Below are 20,863 nucleotides of genomic sequence, written 5' to 3'. Positions count from 1 at the left end.
TGTAACTTTTTTCCTCCTCCCCCTCCCCCATGATCTCTTGTTAAGTTTCTCAAGATCCACATGTGAGTGAAAACATATGGTATCTTTCTCTGACTGACTTATTTCATTTAGCATAATACCCTCCAGTTCCATCCACATTGCCACAAATGGCCAGATTTAATTCTTTCTCATTGCCAAGTAGTATTCCATTGTATAGATAAACCACATCTTCTTGATCCATTTGTCCGTTGATGAACACTTAGGCTCTTTCCATGATTTGGCTATTGTTGAAAGTGCTGCTATGAACATTGGGGTCCATGTGCCCCTATGCATCAGCACTCCTGTATCCCTTGGGTAAATTCCTAACAGTGCTATTCCTGGGTCATAGAATAGTTCTATTGTTAATTTTTTGAGGAGCTTCCACACTGTTTTCTAGAGCAGCTGCACCAGTTTACATTCCCACCAACAGTGCAAGAGAATTGAAACCCATTCTCTATAGTAGTTCTTCATGGGGGACCATGATTCCCCAGGCATCATGGATGAAATTCAGAGTACATGAATTTGTATGGGGAAAAACATTATCTTTATTTTCAATAATCATTCAAACTTTACACTTTCTTCAATGATTACTATAGGCACCAAACCATAGTATTTATTAGCAATACCAATAATTTTGTCAACAACTGAGATCTCTGATATTCTCAGATCACATTACAGTTGTTGCAGATATCCCAAAGTAACACTTAATCTCATGAATGTGAAATTATAGTCTTGTTAGATTGCTCCTAGACCTTGTTATTTATTATGTTGCTAATGAAATGTATATATTACTATACTATAAATGTATTTATTTTATTGATGACTTTATTTCAATACAATTGCTTTCATCTTCAGTTCTATTATTTTAATCTATGCATATAAAATATTATACTAAGGAGGCCATAGGCTTCACTAGACTGTCTAACAGATTTATGGCACACACAAAGAAGGTAAAGAGGTAAAGAACTCCTGCTACAAACTAGAGAATGACTGTTCTTTCTTCCCTCAAATGCACTCTAGACTTTGGGCCAAGGCAATTTCTTCATTCCAAATATCTTCTTTCCTCTCTTCATTACTGCAAATCAAAACCTTACCTCCCCATCAGGGGAGCATAGACCATCTCCTTTATGAAGAATCTCCTGATCCCCTTCCACTGGGCAGGATGGTATTTTAAATCTCTTTTCCCATTATCACATCCTACCCTGTAACTATTTGTGGATACTCTTTATTCCATTCTGGACTACAATTGCCTCAAAGGCGGGTACCATGTTTTCTTCATCAGTAGTAGCCAATAGCACCGAGGGGCCACTTGACACCTCTGCCTGTTATTGGCTGTCCCATCTCTGCATTGCTCCCATTTCTCTACGTTTCTAAACCACAGAACTGCTATTTATGTCATTACTCTTTTATTCTGCAGAATAAAATCAAATTCTCTGCCTGGCATTCAAGGCCCTTCCAGGACTGACCACCTCTTTCAGTTTCAATCGTCATCTCTTAAATCCCTGACCCCTGTCTGGTCATTTCCAAAACTGACACACCTCCATACTTTCATTTCTGACAATTTGTCTTCCTGGAATGCTCTATGTCCTTTTGGATGGAGAATGGAAAATGAAGCCCTCAACATTACCAAAATAGCATTTATTTTCAAGGGAGTTCTACCCAGATTAACACAGACAAGCAAAAGAAACAGACTGGTTGCCACAATGGTACTCCATTATCTGAGTTTTATAACAAAACTTTATCACAAAATCCCATTCCAGAATGCCATATTTGTGTTTTATCACTATGTGATAGTATTCTCAATGTTTCAGAGATGGGAGCCAGGTTGAAACTATACATTCCCCCTAACCTGTCACCACCTGAAATTCAAGGCCGCTGCCAAACCCTCACCCCATATTGCTGTGGGCCTCCTACCCAATGACTCAATCCCCAAAATCAACCTATCTCCCAACTCTTTCCACTAATCCCTGTGGATGTCCTCATCACCGTGGAATCATATTGAGAATGTTAGCCCCCAAGTCCCTACAGTCACCTCCAAGAAATACTCTGAAAACAAATAGTAAAGTAAGCTTTTTCCCAGCCCAACATTGATCCTTGCTGCTCTTAATGAAACCACTTCTGCCTTGGAAACTCATAGCAGTCAGCTTTGCCACATTATACCTTTCCTTGACATCATCCCCCATTCATCTCCAGTGGTTATCCAATGATGCCCAGTGAGGATGAATGTACCTCAACTTGTGCTGTCTTCTAGGACTCTGGGTTACCCAACCCCTGATCTCACAGTTCATAAACCTTCTGGACTCCATCACTCTCTCTTGCTCTGAACATCAGCAACCATTCCCATAGTTCACACAAGACCTTATCTCCATGTCCTAAATGATTAAGACTGATGCCTCATTCTCTGAACATCACCATCTATCCTACAAGTATTAACAGTCATTCCATGTAAACATTCTCCTCTAGCTCATAAAATCCTCCTTTCCTCTTATATGTCCAACTTCTTTGTATCTGGAAAACAAACAAAAAATAAAATACTTATTTAAGATCCTTGGGGTGCCTGGGTGGCTCAGTCAGTTAAGCATATGACTCTTGATCTTAGCTTAGGGTCATGAGTTCAAGCCCTGTACTGAGCTCCACACTGGGCACGAAGCCTACTTAAAAAAAGAAAAGAATAAGATTCATGCTTCCCTACAGAACACAATTTTGTTCTCCATCCCACCCTTTGAATCCCACATAAGATACTTGAAAGAAATGGTTCCTTATTTAACTGGTGTACCCCAAGAACTTAATACAGTTGATTCCTGGTATGCACTAGGTATTTAATAAATGCACAATTCCACCCAGTCCCATGGGTTTTTTCTATTGCTTTACCCTCACAAATCTACATACTCAGTTCACAATTTTTTTTTTTAAGTTCATTTAGGGGTACCTGAATGGCTCAGTCGGTTAAGCAGCCAACTTCAGCTCAGGTCATGATCTCACAGTTGTGAGTTCAAGCCTAGCATCAGGCTCTGTGCTGACAGCTCAAAACCTGTAGCCTGCTTTGGATTCTCTGTCCTGTCTGTCTGTCTCTCTCTCTCTGCCTTTCCTTCAAAAATAAATTAAAAATAATTTAGATAGACAGAGAGCCTGAGTGGAGGAGGGACAGGGAGAAGAGGAGAGAGAGAATCCCAAGCAGGCTCCATACTGTCAGTGTGGAGTCTGATGCAGGGCTATATCTCACAACCCTGAGATCATGACCTAAGGTGCAATCAAGAGTCAGATACTTAACCAACTGAGCCACCCAGTTGTCCCTCAGCTCACAAGTCTTATCTGAGCTCAGATTCATAATTCCAAATGCCCATTAGACAGTTCTATATGCTTATCTGACTTCAATGACTCAGTATGTCCAAAACAGAATCTAATACTCACCATTCTCACTCCAACTAAATATGTGTTCATCCTCGCCTAATATAGCCATCACCATGCACAACGCTGGTCCCTACAGCCTGAAAGTACTAATTCTGGCCTTGCCTCTTTATTCTACATCAACTGGAAAAGTCATGTGTATTCTCTTCCCTCCCCTCTGAGCCACCATTGATAGTGCCCTTAGTTTAGGCCATCCTCATCTTTTGCCTGGACTATTGCAGTAGTCTTCTATCTTGTCTTTCTTCTAGTCTCCTACTTAAATAACTATAATAGTTCCCAAAGACTTCTGCATAAATTGCAAACTCTTTATCATATCAAATGATATAAAATATCAAACCTATCTACCTTCTCTAACCTCCAACCAGCTTTAGTCTAGAACTCTTAGTGCCTGACCAAAGTAGCTGTTTCATACACAGATGTACAAATATCATTGATCAGTCTCTCCACATATAAGGCCTACATTATAACCCATACCAAACTATGTGCAGTTCCCCAAACATATCACACCAGAAAGGAATGCTTTTCTTTTCTGCCTGGAATGGTTTCCTCCTATCTACTTGAAAACTCCTACTCAGTCTTCTGGACCCAAATCAAAGACCCAAATCTGAAAGCAAATCAAAGACTTCTGTGAAGCCTTGACAGATTACCTCCCAGAAAGAGCTATCTATCAGTCTCCTTGTTATGTCCATGGTATGTGCTGTAGAATCTCTACTCTGGTGCCAACCTTACTTCCTGGCAGCTTTTGTTTACCAATCGCATTCCTTTATTAGATTGCACATTCCCTGCTGGCAAGGACAACAGCAGATTTCTCTAGGTATCTCAGTGCCTGGGAATGTGCCCTACCACAACGCAAGAACTGGAAAAATACTTATTAAACAAACCCTTCAAAGCCTAATGCAGATGTCAGCCCTCCAATGAAGCTGTCTCATCAGATTGTATCGCTCCTCTCTCTATGATAAGACTTACCACTCTCTGAAGACTCACTCCTCACATGTGCAGAGCCCAGAGTAAGAGAAATAGACTATTAAAGTAGGCTTATCCTATGTTACCTACTTTGACAAATTATATTCATGGTGAACTGGAAGACCAAGTTCAAATTTAAAATTCTTGAACTCTTCCAAGTTCCAGTTCATAACCAGGTGGGTGGGAAGGGTCAGTCCTTGCCTATGGCCCACTCCCCTTCTTGTATCACGATGTACCTTATATGCATGCTTACAAGTACCCCAACCTACACATCCAAGTTCTGACCACATCACTTACAAAGAGCTGCCCTTTGACACCAACACTGTCCTTCCTACTCCCTCCCAGATGTGCTCACATCAGCAGCATAGATGGACCCAGGTGCTGACCTGCACACGTCCTATAAGCTGACTTGAGCCATCACGGCAGGGAAGACCAGGGCCCAGGAACCCACAGTGTCTATAGCAAGGTGGTGTGGATGCCAGCTGGGCACCTCACCATAGCTCCCACAGACTCCTCCCCCCACAGAGAAGGCTAATATGGCACCTTTGAAAGGCAGGGCCCAGGGCAGGAGATCTGATACCTGGGTCTAAGGAAGTGGAGTAGAGTCATAGCAGAGTCACTGCACCCTGCCTGTCCTCTCATGAGCTGTAAACCCACTGAGGCTTAGAAATTTTCAATGTTACTTCCTGGAAAAGGAGAGGGAGGGCACTCTCATCAGGGTTCCAAACCCACAAAGTATCCACTTCACCCCTAAGAGTTTGCACACAAGACATGCTGAATAAACAGTCATTTCATGAATGAATTAACAAAGACTCCTCTTATATGTTGAACAATTAACAATTCTAGCATTGGGGGTATTTATTGCTAACCCTTCCTTTGTTTCTCAACCTTATAGTCCCTCAAGCTTGATCTCCCCTAAAAGATTTTAAGTTCCTTACAGGTTTTCTATCTCGCATAAAACTCCCAATGTCCTAAACATAATCTGTGCTCAATTAATATTTGTTGCATTTTTTTACAAGTCATCCTAATCAGCATATTGAGGTTTTCATTTTTTCCAGTCATGTCAGTAGTGACACTGTGAGTCGTTACCCAAATGGCAACAGTGACTATCATAAGAGAAAGCATCTGAGAGTAATTTTAACCTGTTTCTAGTAGTAATTTATTTTTAATTTTTAAAAACAACTGTAGCTGTAACTGTTTTACTGGTTAAACACAATTGCTGTTGTTAATAGTGTTTGGGCAACTGAAAACTAACAATTGAACCTGTGCTATTGAATCAGTCAGAGGAAAGAGTAAGCACAAAGAATGACAAGTTTAAAAGACAGTATCCGAGAAACCACATTTGTTTGAAGTTTTGGTGGGGGGGAATATGTGGCTGAAGAAAGACTTAATGATAATCCCCAGAATCAGGACTTCTCACAACTCCAGGAGAGATTTGGCAACCTCATCAAAATTGAAGCAGCCTTTGATTTTAAAAAGAGACTATTGAGGAGATCATTATAAGGACGTAGAGAGAGCTATACAAGCTTCTTGAATACAACACCAAAGCCACCAAAAAAAAAAAAAGAAAGAAAGAAAGAAAACCTTGGGAGTATTTATTCCTTTGCCATTTGCCTTCAAGTTTCCTTGAAAGCCTAGAAATCGGAGCAATCTGATCGAAATGAGTCCTGTGCCAGGTGAATCCAGGACAATCTAGGTAGAAGGGTATACAAGAACCTCTGTCCATTAAAGGCTGTTTATTAATGGAGCTTTTTTTTATAATAGCTTTATTGAGATATAATTCACATACAATCCAATTCAACCACTTAAAGCATGCGATCCAATGGGTTTTAGTATATATTCACAGGATTGTGCACCCATCATCACAACTTAATTTTAGAACATTTCTGCCCCTGCAAAATAGAAACTCTCCTCATTTGCAGTCATTCCCCAATCCCCTGTCCGCCCCTCTACACACACCTCCCCAGGCCAAGTAACCAACAATCTACTTTCTGTCTCTTTGGAGTTTTCTATTCTGGATGCTTCAGATATATGGAATCATACAAAATGTTGTCTCTTGGAATAATGTTTCCAAGGTTTAACCATCGTGTACCATGTATCTGTACTGCAATCCTTTTTAGTGCCTAATAACATTCCCTTGTATAGATACACTACATGGAAACAAGCTTTCAGTTATACCATAAATAAGTCATGGGGATGTAATGTAAAGCACAGGGAAGGTAGTGAATGTGTTACCTTTGTATGCTGACAGACGGTAAATAGACTTATCATGGGGATCATTTTGTAATACATAAAAATATCAGATCACTATGGTATCCACCTGAAATAGGATATTGTACATCAATTATACTTCAATAGTAAATACTTTTAAACTAAGCTTATATTTTGTCTTATTTAAAAATTCTATCTAATAATTTTATTTTAAAATAAAATAAAATTTTATTTTTTAAATAGTTTTTAAAATTTTTAAAGAGAAAATAAAAGTTTAGTGTCTGTTGGTGCTTTTACACAAAGTCTCCTCAGAGGATCTCCAGTTTCCAGACACATGGATATATAATAGAATATGTTCTGTCACTCTGTGAACTTGGACAGGGTACTTCTCTAGGCTTCCAATTTCCTCACCTATAAGATGGAAACTCTATTAGTACCTACCAATAGAATTATTAGGATTCTTATAGTCTATTAAAGTCCAGCATAGTGATTCCCCATAGGAAAAACTCATTAAATCTTAGGTTTCATTTTAAACTTGATTGGACTTTTTTTTAAGAGAGAGTATGTGCACATGCAAGTATGCACAAGCACGAGTTGGGGAGAGAAGTAGAAAGAGGAAGAGAAAGAATTTCAAGGAGGCCCACATTCCACACAGAGCCTGACATGGGGCTCAATCCCACAATCCTGAGATCTTGACCTGAGCTGAAATCAAGAGTCAGATGCTCAACTGGCTGAGCCACCCAGTGCCCCTGAACCAAATTAGATTTTTAATAACAAAAGAGATGTATGTTTATTCTTACCAGTAAAAAACACAGAGATGAGTTTTTAAATTCATAATCTTTCTCTCAGTCCTCTATTCATTCCCAGAAATTGTCAACATCTTTTCACACTATTCTCTGGACTTACACAAATTCATAAAACAAAATGCACATTAAAAGACACTTTCCCTTTTTCTTTTACCCTAATATATTCTATACATGTGACATTGAAATTTACCTTTAAAAAATTTTTTTTAATCTGGTTATCTTTTCTGGTCAATACATGTACATCTAACTTTTAAGTTTAGTAACCATACCACCTTCCACAGTATAAATGCACCTCAATATATTCACCACTTCCACTCTTGTACATGCAGAGTATGTTCAGGTGTCATTGTAAACATGTTGAAATAAGGCTGCTATTAAGGAAGGAATTAGTAGTTTTCATAACCATGATTTTGCTGTTATCATTATATCCGTATCTCTGCATTCCCAAGTCCAAACTAGCCCCCTTCCCCACTTTGTCAATACCAAGGAACAGAATATTTATAGACCAACAACAGAGAAGCAGATTACCTATAATAAGGGATTTTAAGCAGAAGAAATTTGAGGGAAAATAAACTAACTCAAATGGACAATTCTAGGGACATAGACCCTACAGACAGTGCCCTACAGGGCAGCACAGGGGATTTTGGACAGGAAAGGAAGGACAAATGAGGAGAAAAGGAGAGAGAAGACGATATCAGAAGAGTCAGGGACAGTAAGTTTCCAAAAAAAAGATCTGCTCTAAGCCAGGCCCGCTTGGCAGTGGGTGAATTTTTGACGTCCTAGGCAACATAGTCATTTTCCTTAATGTTAGAGATAGCATCCTCTTTTAGATCAACTACTGCTTTCTGGAAACAATTTTTAAATTTTTAATTAATATTTAAACATTTTTAATTAAGTCTAATTACTCCATAAATCAATCAATCAATCCAAAGCTATTCAAAACACAGCAAATGGAAATATATGGTAAAACTGTGTGATGTGCTGAATGAATTTTAATATCATCCCAGAGCTTGACTTTCTGTAAGGCCTCTCTCCATTTCATGGGCAAACCTGCCATTTGAGCATACATATTTATAAAAGCCTCTTAATGAACTCCTGTCAGTGGTGTTTGGTCACCAAAGCACTAAAATAAGATCTGAAAATGATTGAATTATAAGGCATTTTATCCATGGCTTCCTCATGCATGGACTCCAGGGTACCTTACGGCAGGTTCCAGTGTCCCATGAATGAATTTACTATAAACCTCACAAATGGCACTCCCTTTCCAAGAGCCAAACCAATTTAGAAAGAACACAGGGAAAATGATTCAATTTTTTTTTATTTCTGGAAATATATGCTATGTGGAAAGAGTTTTTATCCAGAAGGAAAACTTCTGGATTTTACTGGCTCACTAAAGTATAAACCGTTTAGTGGCTTTTTTTTTTTTTAACCTAAGATTAAGCTTTCTTTCATCTGTTTGCACATGTCAACCAAAAATAGCAGACTCCATATAAGAAAAAAAAATGTGTTTGTACAAAAAAGAAAATTTATACCCCCAAAGCCATGATCTCCCTTTTGCTGGGGTGGTATTTCATAGGGCTTTTAAATCTAGCGGTTTATCAAATTTCTGTAACAACATGAAAGAGAATAGTGATTGCCTATCAACCCTAAAAACCCTCACAAAATTTGCAAGGGACTCACTAAAGATAAGGAAATGCTGACAGCTGAACACTAGCAATTGCATAGAACCCAGTCAGGTGAACACATATGTGAACCGAGATTTAATATTCTGTTACAAGACAGAAAAATTAATAACTCTTTTAATTGACAGATTCTTTATTTCCTTTTACCAAGGAAGGTATAGATGGTGCCCAAAATAACCTGTATGTGTATTAAATCTTGGCAGCGTGCAGCTATTTCCTCTGTGGTCTTCAGGGTCCTGCCATGCTTCATCATCTACAAGGCAGCACATTTAAATCTTTCAAGGGGCCTTTTAGAACCAGGCCACCCTGTTTCTCTTCACAGGAGATACTGAAAGGTTATTTGTCATGAGCAATAAGGGACCTAGCAAGGTCTGCTGACAGACCCCGAGGAGGCCCACCTGCTCATTCCTAACCCGAGGATTGGGTAGTTTCTGTCGGTGTGGTCTTTCCAACAATTTTGCAATCAACACATTTCACACTTTATCCTCGATAATCAATTTCAGTAACAAGTAGATAGCCATTTAACAGCAAGAGAGTTGTCAATATGACACCAATTCACAGCATTTCATAATGACATCTAACAGAGGCCTTGTTGTTAATTCAATAACCACTGCATCATTTATATAACTTGGGAGTTTGAGGCCATGTATCCCTTAGGCTGATCCAGCTCCTAAGTCCGGAAGGCGAAGGTAGGGAAAGAGGAAAAGAGGATGTTGTCTCCAAATGCTCTCCTCCAGCTTCTTCTGCCATCCCCAGCCAGTTCTGCGTGATCAGCCCCCCTTCCTGATTCAGCCTTCTCCACAGCTCTACTCCTCCTTGGCCCTGCCGTTGCTCTCATGCATTAAAATCTCCCAGGGTGAGTCCACACAACACCACCCAAGCTGGGCCATTTTCCCTAAATTAAGGCTCTTGAACACCTTTTTGCAGGAGGTTGTGAACTCTGGAAGCACAGACCAGGTCTAATTCTTCTTTCTATCTCTAGAGCCTGCCACCAGGATACTGTAAGTTTTCATCAAGTGTTAATATTAATAGCAATGGTAATGATAAATATAGAATAGCAAGCATTTATTGAGCACTTATTTCACACTGAGAACTCTGATCACATTTGCATCATCTCATTTGGTCTTCACAAATGCTCTTCAAGAGAAAGAGTATAATCATCCCCACTTTAAAGATGAAGAGACTGAGGTTTAGATAAATCATTTTCTCAAGATCACACACATGTAAGGGGCACCTGAGTGGCTCAGTCAGTTTAGCATCTGACTTCGGCTCGGGTCATGATCTCATGGTTTGTGGGTTCGAGCCCCATATCAAGCTCTGTGCTGATAGCTTGGAGCCTGGAGCCTGCCTTGAATTCTGTGTCTCCCTTTCTCTCCTGACCCTCCTCTGCTCATGCTCTGTCTCTCAAAAATAAGTAAACATTTAAACATTTTTTTACAAAAAGATCACACATGTAAGTGGGAGGAAAGAGAATGAAACCAGGTTTTTCTGACTCCAGAGCCCAAGCTCCTTAGTCTTTTGATAAATGAATTTAATTATGCATTCAACTCTTTTAACCCTTAGGGGCTGCCAACAGTAATCCCACAGACAGAATAAAATGAACCGTCTACTCCTTGGAAAACTTTCTGGCTACTCTGATTTCTCTCTATCACTGATCATTTTCGGCACCAGAGAACTACACTGCCAGCAGATAATGTTGTTTATGAGATCAGCACTTATCTATTTCGGTGCCATGTAGGAGTGTACCAAACAGTGCACTTGCAGTTTTATACTGTGTTCTTCTTATGGTGGGTTCCCATTTAGCCAGTGTCTGACAAGGGAGAACCGAACAAGACCCAGGCGAGGAACACGAAGCAGCACCCCAGTTCTGACTCATTCAACAATCACAATGCCTTTCACATGGTGTTTGTTGTGCTCCCATTTACCTTCCTGGCATAATCACCATCAACTGAGCTTCCAGTTGGTTCTGCACGCTGAGCAGGTGATGAACAATTTCCAGGCGCTAACTTCAACCTGCAAATGGCTCCATCATCACTTCCCCACACATACCCTCTTACGTTCCCAGGTGTTATGTAAAGTTCAGTTACTAAGCTTTCTGGGCTGTAAGCTGCCTGTCTTCCTGGAACTATGTAAGCAAGATGAGAAAACTGTAAGCCATGAGCTTTCTTCTAAGATTTGGAGACTTGAAGCTTAACTGAGGTTTACTGGCAATTGAGTTTGTCCTTATTCCAAATCCTTCCAGCTCTGGCCCCCATTAAGTTTCTTTGAGTACACCCTCTTCTGCTCCCATTTCCCAATACACTAAAGTTTCTTTTCTGGGGCTGAATCATGAATTACAAGGTGTAATCTAAAGGAAAACATTTGTTTTGGAGTCTCATTAACTCAGAGGAGAGTGATAGTGTTTATTCCCAGCTTGATGGAGTGGACTCCTGCAGACGTGACAAAGGCCAAGCCCTCTTCCTAATCCTTAAACACACACACACACACACACACACACACACACACACACACACACAAACTTGGTTAATATCCACAACAGTGAAAGTACCCAGACATACAGAGGTAGCAAACACTTCACTAAAGACAGTCTCTTACTCTTCAAACACCATGTTTGAAGCCCCTTTTAGTTAATGATTTATTGGCGACCATACATCATTATTCTCCCTATGTGCCAGATATTGTCTCTCAGCTCCAAAACCCAGCCCCTTACACTCTGCTCAGTGATGCTGAGGCTGGGGTGCTACAAATCTGATTTGTCTTTTGCCAGGTGACTCTATATTCAATTCTGCCAATAGGGGACGCTAGAAGGAAAGTGCAAGGTAGAAGTCAGGAGATTCAACATTCCCGCCTTCCTGTTTGCTTCTTGTACCTGCTAGCATCACCCCACACTGGCCCCTCATCCCAGAAGGGACAGCGGGTTCCAATCTCTTGCTTCTTTGTGCCCGATTCAGAAGCAGCCTTACCCTCCTGATCCGCCGAGGTATCTGCAGCTATGATACCCCCTTCTCAGGTCTGAGTGCCAGCTTTGTGAGACTCTTCTCTGAGCCTCCAGATTCGGATCAACCCCACCCCATCCCTTTGTTCCCCAGCCCTGGGAGTGCCAGCTGCTTTGTGCAATTCTTACCTCTGTGTTACCTTGGTGCTCCCTTTTTGCTTTTTCTAAAACATGTTTAACCCATTCCTTATTTTCAGTTTTCTCTGTTTAAAGCCCTTGTGTGGTTTCTGACTGGCCCCAGTAGGTCACCCCTGCATTAACCACTTCCTTTACCCTGCCTAATCTCTGAGCAAAATGCTAACCATTTGGTCCCAAAAAACTTGTCTTATACCTGCCATATCTTCTGAGTCTCACAATGTAACACCTGGTTGGTAATTCACATTAATGGATGGAGGTTGAGGAGAGGGCAAGGCATCAAGGATCCTGTACCCCAAGAACCAGAGGCAGAGTCTGAGCATACATTCTTGGTTGTCCCACTTGCGGAATGGAATGCAGAGAGATCAAATAAGAGCAAACCCCCTGTCAGTCTACTTTAAAGTAGAACAAGTAAAGGAAACTTCCTGTAAAAATACTTGGAAAATAGGATCCGAAACTAATGAGCTAACTCACATTTTAATAATCCCAAGAATTCACAATGATCTAATAAATAGGTAGTTACAGGCACTACCACTAGGCACCAGGAAGAAACTACAGCTCGATATTACCCTATTCCCCAACCCATTCTTTTCCATAATCTATGAAATCCCACCTTTCTTAGCTCACCTCCTAGATTTCTCCAAGGGCCTTGTCTAGAAGTGCAGCGAGGGGAGTGACTTGTGACTTACAGTCTTTATCACTTCAACAAGAAGCAGCTTGTCAGCTACATTTACTCAGAGAGCTAGCTGAGATAAGAGCTTTGAGAAGATGGAAATATTTCATGAAAAGAACTGAGGAAGGATAATTCTGCTGCACTCAGTAGGGCTTCATCAGACACTCTTGAGTACGAATCTTGGATCTGCCCCTTTCTAGCCCAAGCCTTGATTTCCTCAGCTGAAAAATGGGAATGATTATTACCTGGTAGGACCTTTGTAAGGGTGAGATCTAACATATGGAATGTCCTTGGCATGATGTCCTGGCACAGTCATTAGGCCATGGACATTTTTATTAAACCTGACTTGATGGGAATCATGTTAATTGTCTGGGACTCTAGCAAAGTCCCATCTTTGTTGTTGTTGTTGTTGTTGTTGTTGTTGTTGTTGAAGTAGCAAGTGTGACCTTGGGCTTTTGTCCTATCACATCTGGGGGTAAAGGACAGAACTGGTGATGCCTTCTCTCCCAGTGCCCCTCCTCTTAGGCCATCAGGAAGAGCAACTACATCTCCTTGATCTCCAGAAAAGGTCAAGGGTGCCTGGGTCGCAAAAAGTTTACTTCCCAGGCCTCTGCCCTACCCAAGGGCCATCATGCCACTGTGGTGGCATTTGGGTGATTATAGGAAGCCAGAAGGAGAATTTGGATTTGGGGGATGAACGTAAGAGTGTGGCAGGCTTCACTCTGGCTACTTCCCAGCTCCAATCGGGGCTATCACCTACAAAGGGCCTGGTCACTCTTCCCTCTCTGTTTTCCCATATGCATTTATAATCTAAGTAATTATGTCATTGTATCATTTTTAACCAACACAGTAGGAAGGGCATAATAAGCCCAACACTGACACATTATAGGCCCTTTCTAAATCACATTAATTCTTGGGGCACCTGGGGGGCTCAGTCGGTTAAGTGTCTGACTCCGGCTCAGGCCATGATCTCACGGTTGGTAGGTTCGAGCCCCGTGTCGGGCTCTGTGCCGACAGCCAGCTCAGAGCCTGGAGCCTGCTTCAGATTCTGTATCTCCCTCTCTCTCTCTCTGACCTTCCCCTGCTCACACTGCGTGTGTGTGTCTCTCTCTCAGAAATAAATAAAACATTAAAAAATTTTTGTTAAATAAATAAATCACATTAATTCTCAAAACAACACCATAAGGTAGTTATTATTACCCATTTTACAGGTGAGGGAATTTAGGCCACAATCAGGCAAGGAACTAGTCAGCTATCACACCCTAATTAAGGGGTAGAGATGAGATTTGAACCCAGGCCTGACTCCAAAGCCCACATTCCTTTCCACGATATGACACTTTTCCATTAAATCTTCCCCACCCCACCCTCAACTCTCTCCCCAACCCTGCCAAGGAAGGCCCTTGGTAATCCTTGGCAGGATCTTCTAGAATTTTTGCTATTCAGTGAGAACAGGGTGAGGGCTCCCAAGCAAATTTCCCAGGTTTCTTCTTCCACTCTAGCTGGAGTATTATTTCAACAGATAATACCTAAATTTTAAATGTAGCCCTTGGATCTCAACAATGAAATATGACACATAAGGACCCATGTACTTTGGATCAGAAATCAAAACTGGCCTGGGGAGATGCAGGCCGAGGGCAAGCAAGGGCCACATCACAGCCTCTTGTACATCCAGCCTTCACTTGATGCCAGGCAGGCTCAGACCTCCTGGCTGCTCTCACTTCTCCTCCAAGTGGACAGGGTTTGTGGGAACCTGTGTGTTCCCTTAGACACAGAAGCAGTTTTAGAAGGTTGGGAGGAAAGGGGGCTGAACTTTTTTGTCTTGACTTTCTTGTTTTGCTTTATCCTTTCTCTACACACTTTTTTGTTTGTTTGTTATCGTCGGGGTCCTCCTTTTGATGGACAAGGATGTTATTTAGGGTTAATTTCCTTCAGAACTGGGTTACTTTTGAGCAAGTGATTCAGAGCCTTCTTAAACTCCTCACAATCCCTAACCTCAGGAAAGACAATGGTTTCTCCATATTGTTGTCCTTTCCTCTCCCTTAATCCACGTCAAAACGATACTGGGGAGAAGGTTCAAATAGACCAGACTCCCCTGATCCTGGCCACTGAGGCCTTGCCCACCAGCACCATTTGAATCCGACCTTGTTTTTCCCTTCTACCTGCACCTAAGCTGACACAGGACAAAGCTATAGCTGGAAAGGAAACTCTCGCCAGCTACTCCCATGGAAATAAGTGGCCCTGTTGAGACCACTTTGGTGCCCTAGCCAAGTCAAGAACAATGCTCCTCTCCTGGCCTCATCTTCTTGCCTAATGTCCTTCTCTCCAAGCTGGCTGCTTGTGCACGTCACCTCTCAGCTGACTGTTTACCCAATTCTACTTCAGACAGAAAATGCCTATTCCTGTTGGTCTAATAAAATTTTATCTGCTTTTGCCAAGCCTGAAGGCAGAAGTAATTTTGGTAAAATGTGCTCAATAGCACTAATCTAGTGAGGAGGGAAAAAAACAGGTTTTTAACATTCTGGATTTTTCTCAGACTTTCCTCAGTCATTTAATTAATATTTATTAATTATTAATGCTATTAACACTTCTTTAGTTGATTCGAGAAATACTTACTGAGCAACTACTACCATTAGGGTATGATGCTAGGCACAGAGAGGACACCAGTGAACAAGTTACGAAACCCATCCTTAGTGAAGAAATAAACTCACGGTGGAAAAAACCCACATGATTAAACAATCTTCACCATGTATAGCTTGCCTGTCATCGGTAACAGAGTCACCAAGCATTTTCCATTAAAACACTAAAAAATTCCTGTGGTAAGACACTAATCTCATCTTATAGGCCATATCTAATCAGTCCTGATCTTGGCAGTCGATTTCCTTGCATGTACAGAGCTGATAACAATGTCCATTAAGACATAACATGGAAAAGTGTTTTCTTTTCCCTAACAGGCAAGCATGGAAGAGTTTCCATGATCCATTACACATACTGACAGCTTTTCTGATCCAAAACAGCTGTGGCCCTGAAAAGACTGAGGGCTGTGTTTCGATTCTGTTTCGGGGCCAATTAAGAGCCTGGCCTTTGTGATGCCAATGTTGGCACCTCTTCCGTGTCCCTCACTGGCACCTTCTCACATGTCCTTTTTCTGTTTGTTTATGTACATCCTCCTGACAACAGAATGGGCCTGGAGGCAAAAACCAAATCCAAATGGTCTGGAGAAGCAAATCCTAGCATAGAGTCTCCCAGCCCCTGGGTCTAACTGAAGTGACGGTCCCTGCAGTGGCTTCAGATCAATCCTGTTTCCTGTATGCAGAGATAATTAATGAGATGGTGGGGGAGGGGTGGTTCTCAACAACTGGAAAGGCACTCAGCTGAATGTAGCAAAGACATGGCCCAGCCTTTCAGGGAACTCGCAATGTAAAGCCGAAGACCAGCACATGAATTTATTCAAACTCAAAAATACAGAATTATGGTTGGAGGAGATGAAAAGGAAATTATACTTTGAGGTTAATAATTGACCCTGTCTCATCTAATGAGATAAATATACAACAGGGCATATATGAATTATGTTGGAAATGACATACTAGAATAAAAAAGAGAAAAAAAAAACTAACCTTCATACATAACTTGAACACATGCCTTTACTTGGATCATCCATTTAATTCTAAGCTGTCGTGCTCACTGGGCCTCTTTATCATGCCCTTCGTTACAGGTGAGAAAACTGAGAGTCAGAAATAGCAAGTCACCTGCCTGTGAAGCCACAAGAGGTGAACGACCACCTTTGGACTTGACCTGCACAGCCTGCGTGCAGGCCAGACTTCCCCCGGAGAGCACTGGCATTGTCTTGGAGGCTGAATAAAGGCTCTTATGCCCTGAGAGGCACGTGGAAGGCCAATGAAAAGGAAAATGAAAGGACAGAGGGAGCAGCAACGTGACCCACATGAATTGGAGCCAGGTAAAAGGCAGGATAAAGAATGCAGAGAAAAGAAAGCTAAAAGATAATAAAAGAGCATCTGATTTCACTCAAGATTTGGTGGCACTGGTGACTGAGTCTCTCACCTTTGTGACCTCTTCCCTTCTCCCTGTCCCTCTCTGTGCTCTTCTTTCTTTGCTCTCCTAGAGAGCTACCCCCGACCTCTCCAGCACCACATACTCACATAGCAGGGCACATAAGTGCGGCCAGATGTTAAGCACAACTCTTCCTCTCTTCCTGCAATCTCAGAGTTTTAGAAGAGTCCCCCAAAAAGCAAAACCATAGTTTTAAAGATGCTAGACCATTCTTGCAAGACTTACAAGGGGGTAGAGATTGGCCCCTAAGCCCACCTCTAGCCCGTTCAAGAAACTGAAGCTGGCAAGTCAGGAGAGAGGATTTCTTTGGAGATTGTTACCAGTGCAATGTGCACTTTCCACCCTGACCTGGGCCCTAGAGAAGAGGCTTGAAGGGGACCATGTGAGAGCTTGGCCTGCATTTCCTGGATTATAAAGGGCATAGACATTGGTCTATGACTCACACTTGCCTCTGCAAGAATCTATCTCAAGCACATATTAGATGCTCAATAAATATTTGTTGAATGACTGAATAGATGAATGAGTGAATGAATGAACACCTGAAAAGTGGAAAAGTGAGAGGCTGTAACCCAACTAAAGAAGAGACAGGCAGAGGAGACATGCACATTAGTATACAATAGTTACAAAAAGCACATCAACATGTGCTTGCACAAAAGCTTATGGAATGAACGAACACAGTGAGGAAACCAAGGTTATATGTCAACTAAACATGCTTTTATCATATTAGACATTTTGGCAGAAAACCCCACCATGGCCCAGGAGTTCTCCCCATCTTCCTTAAATAGCTCTGGCCTCAATCCTTAGGAAGAAGACCAGAGAAAACACAGGAAACATTCCAGATTGAAAAAAAAAATCTCTGGACTTAAAAGTGGTTATTTCTGGTTAATAAGAAATTCTGATCCCTGAGTCTTCATTGACTTGCTTCTGTCCTGGTGTGATTCTTTCTTTTACTCCTAAATGTTCTACTTTAACCTCAGTCCAGTCCTTGCTACATTATAACTGTTAACAGTAGAAAGGAAAGGTGACAAAATCTCACTCCCCACTCCAGTCAGCACACTGAGAACCTTGTGCAGCACATCAGCCCAGAGACCCAGGTAAAGTCCCCACCGTTGTTTCAGCAGTGAGCAGCATATGTATACATCAGCTCTTTTAACAACAAGACTCTGTTTACTTCTTGTGAAAATTCTCCATCACAAGTAGTGAAACCGCATTTATCATCTATCCTAATGCCCCAGAACAATTCCTGAACTAGACTCTGTATCTGTGCTCCAAGATTCTCCATAATAAGTAATGTGCTTCCATAAATACATCCAATTCAGCTAGAGCAATAAAAGAGAAGTATGGATTTTCATGCAAACATACATTTGAAAAATCAAATGTAAATGAGGATCATCAAGGTGTGCCTTTGCACTTGGATTTTGAATGCCCTTCAGTGGGATGGATTCACCAATCCTTCTGATGCTCTCATGAAGGAGGAAGATCAAACCAGGCTCTGACAGTGACCCACACCAAATCCCACCATACTTCTAATATCCAAGTGATCAAATGAAAGCAGCCAGGGTAAACAAGTACAGGCTATGTGATTTTCAAGATCTATTTATCCAGTCCCATTTGGAATAGGGAGAGATTCCAAAGCAAGGAAATTCCAGAAGGCCCCATATGAGGAGCCAAGCCTTTGATATAACTTTCTGTCACTCCTTGCTTCCCCATGCAAATCTCTCATTACTCCATCCAAATGACTTTCAAAACCACAGCTTCCTCTATGTCTTGCAAAAAGAAATTTGTGCACTTGTACTGGGGTAAGCGGTGTACTAAGTACTTGCCCTCACTCCTCCTGTCATCTGAAAGGAAGGAGGCCTGAGCCCATCAATAGCTCAGTTCAGCTTGCTCCTGAATGGAAAGGGGAGGATCAAAGGACCAGAAATATTCATTTATGAGGAAAAGCAAAAGAATTAAATATGCAGAACTTGGCCAAATGACGCCTGAAGGGAGAAACAAATACCAATGAGCATTTGAAGGGTGTAACCAAACACCACAAAAAGGGACTTTTTTAAAAAGATGGTTCGAGTGGTTATAACTAGGAAAGACTGAGGAAAGCAAAGGAAAATGCGAACTTTAAAAAAAAAATTCTATCTCAGCAAAGACTACAATACAGAGGAAATTGCTATCAATACAACCTCCAAACTAAAAGCTTCTACTCTCTCTACAATTCGTATGTTTCCACTTTCAATCCATTTTTCAGATGTGCTTATTTTGACTTGGAAATATAAACTTAAGGGTCGCCTCTTGGGTCTATATTTCCTATGTATTTTGTGCATATACTTTGTTGCCTCTGGTGTCTGTTTTCTCTGTACTTCCTGTATACACTCCCTATTGCATGATTCGGAAAAGACCTGATCTTGTGGCACTAAAGGCCAACAGATGTGCATCATTTCTAGAACAAATAACCTCAGTAATGAAGATTTTAGAAATAAAATACCAAGCAAAGAATCCCTCCATGTCACTGACTTCTAATACCTCAAACAGACCTGAAGCAAGTTCTGGAACAGACCTAAATGCTTCTCAGTCTTTTCCAAGCTCTCTGGAGGGGAGATGGGTGAAGTCAGCTGAATACAGCCAGAAAATACATCTTAACAGTTTTCTCCTGAGATATACTATATGGCAAGTCCTTCTGGAATTTCTAGATGGAAAGAAATATGTACAGTGAAAACAGCTTTTCTGAGAGTCTTTCGACACATTTATTCCCAGATGGGCTCAGTGCAAAAGTGAAAATTACATTTTTAAGGAGTGAAAAAATTTCAACAAAGGTTTGGTTTAAGTTTAAACTCAAGATGCAGGCCTCTCTATCACCTGATTGGTTTATGAGGGGGTCTAAGCTCTAGTTACAAGCTCTTATTTAGCTCATGCTCTGCAGCAGACGGGACACTGAACTGGCAATTTGTAGAGTTCATATTCCTCCTTCATCATTTAAATATCTGAATGACCTCAGATAAGTCACCTTTTTTTTCCAGACCCATTTCCTTATATCTAAAAGATGGAATTAGACTAAACTGGTGGGTGTTTTTTTAACCATTTTTTTCTTAGGCAGCAGAATCCTTTTTTAAACATAATATTACAGTAAAGTCCAATAATATAAACTATATCAAGATCTGGTTAGGGGTGTCTGGGTGGCTCAGTCAGTTAAGCACTCAACTCTTGATTTCAGCTCAGGTCACAATGTCACAGCCAGTTGTGAGATGGAGCCCTGTGCACGGCTCTGTGCTAACAGCCCAGAGTCTGTTTGGGATTCTCTCTTTCACTCTGTCTCTTTCTCTGTCTCTCAAAATAAATAAATTTTAAATAATCATTTTTAAATCTTTCTGGTTAAAACAAAACTGAGTGGCCCAGAACTTGACACTACCCACAAATCCAACACTGCAAATCATGACCCTCAGTACCCCCTCAGAAACCGCTGAGGCACCTCCCATGGGCCACCATCCTTTCCCAAGGAGAACACTTTGGAAGTCACTAGATTCTGCAGTTTTCAGGTCTTTTCCAACTCCCATTCTCTATGGATTTAAATAGCATCAAGCAAAGCAGCAAGCTGGGTGATAGTGACACAGTTGATCCTCAAGACCCTGGTGATGAATGGATTAAAATGACAGGAACAGGGGCGCCTGGGTGGCTTAGTCAGTTAAGCATCCGACTTTCCCTCAGGTCATGATCTCACAGTTTGTGGGTTCAAGCCCCGCGTCGGGCTCTGTGCTGACTGCCAGCTCAGAGCCTGGAGCCTGTTTCAGTCTGTGACTCCCTCTCTCTCTGACCCTCCCTTGCTCATGCTGTCTCTCTCTCTCCTAAAAATAAATAAAACATTAAAAAAATAAAATAAAATAAAATAAAATAAAATAAAATAAAATAAAATGAC

The sequence above is a fragment of the Crocuta crocuta genome, unplaced genomic scaffold (genome assembly GCF_008692635.1).
Source record: "Crocuta crocuta isolate KB4526 unplaced genomic scaffold, BGI_CrCroc_1.0 scaffold383, whole genome shotgun sequence".
NCBI classification, from domain to species: Eukaryota; Metazoa; Chordata; class Mammalia; order Carnivora; family Hyaenidae; genus Crocuta; species Crocuta crocuta.
This window is presented reverse-complemented; position numbering follows the sequence as displayed.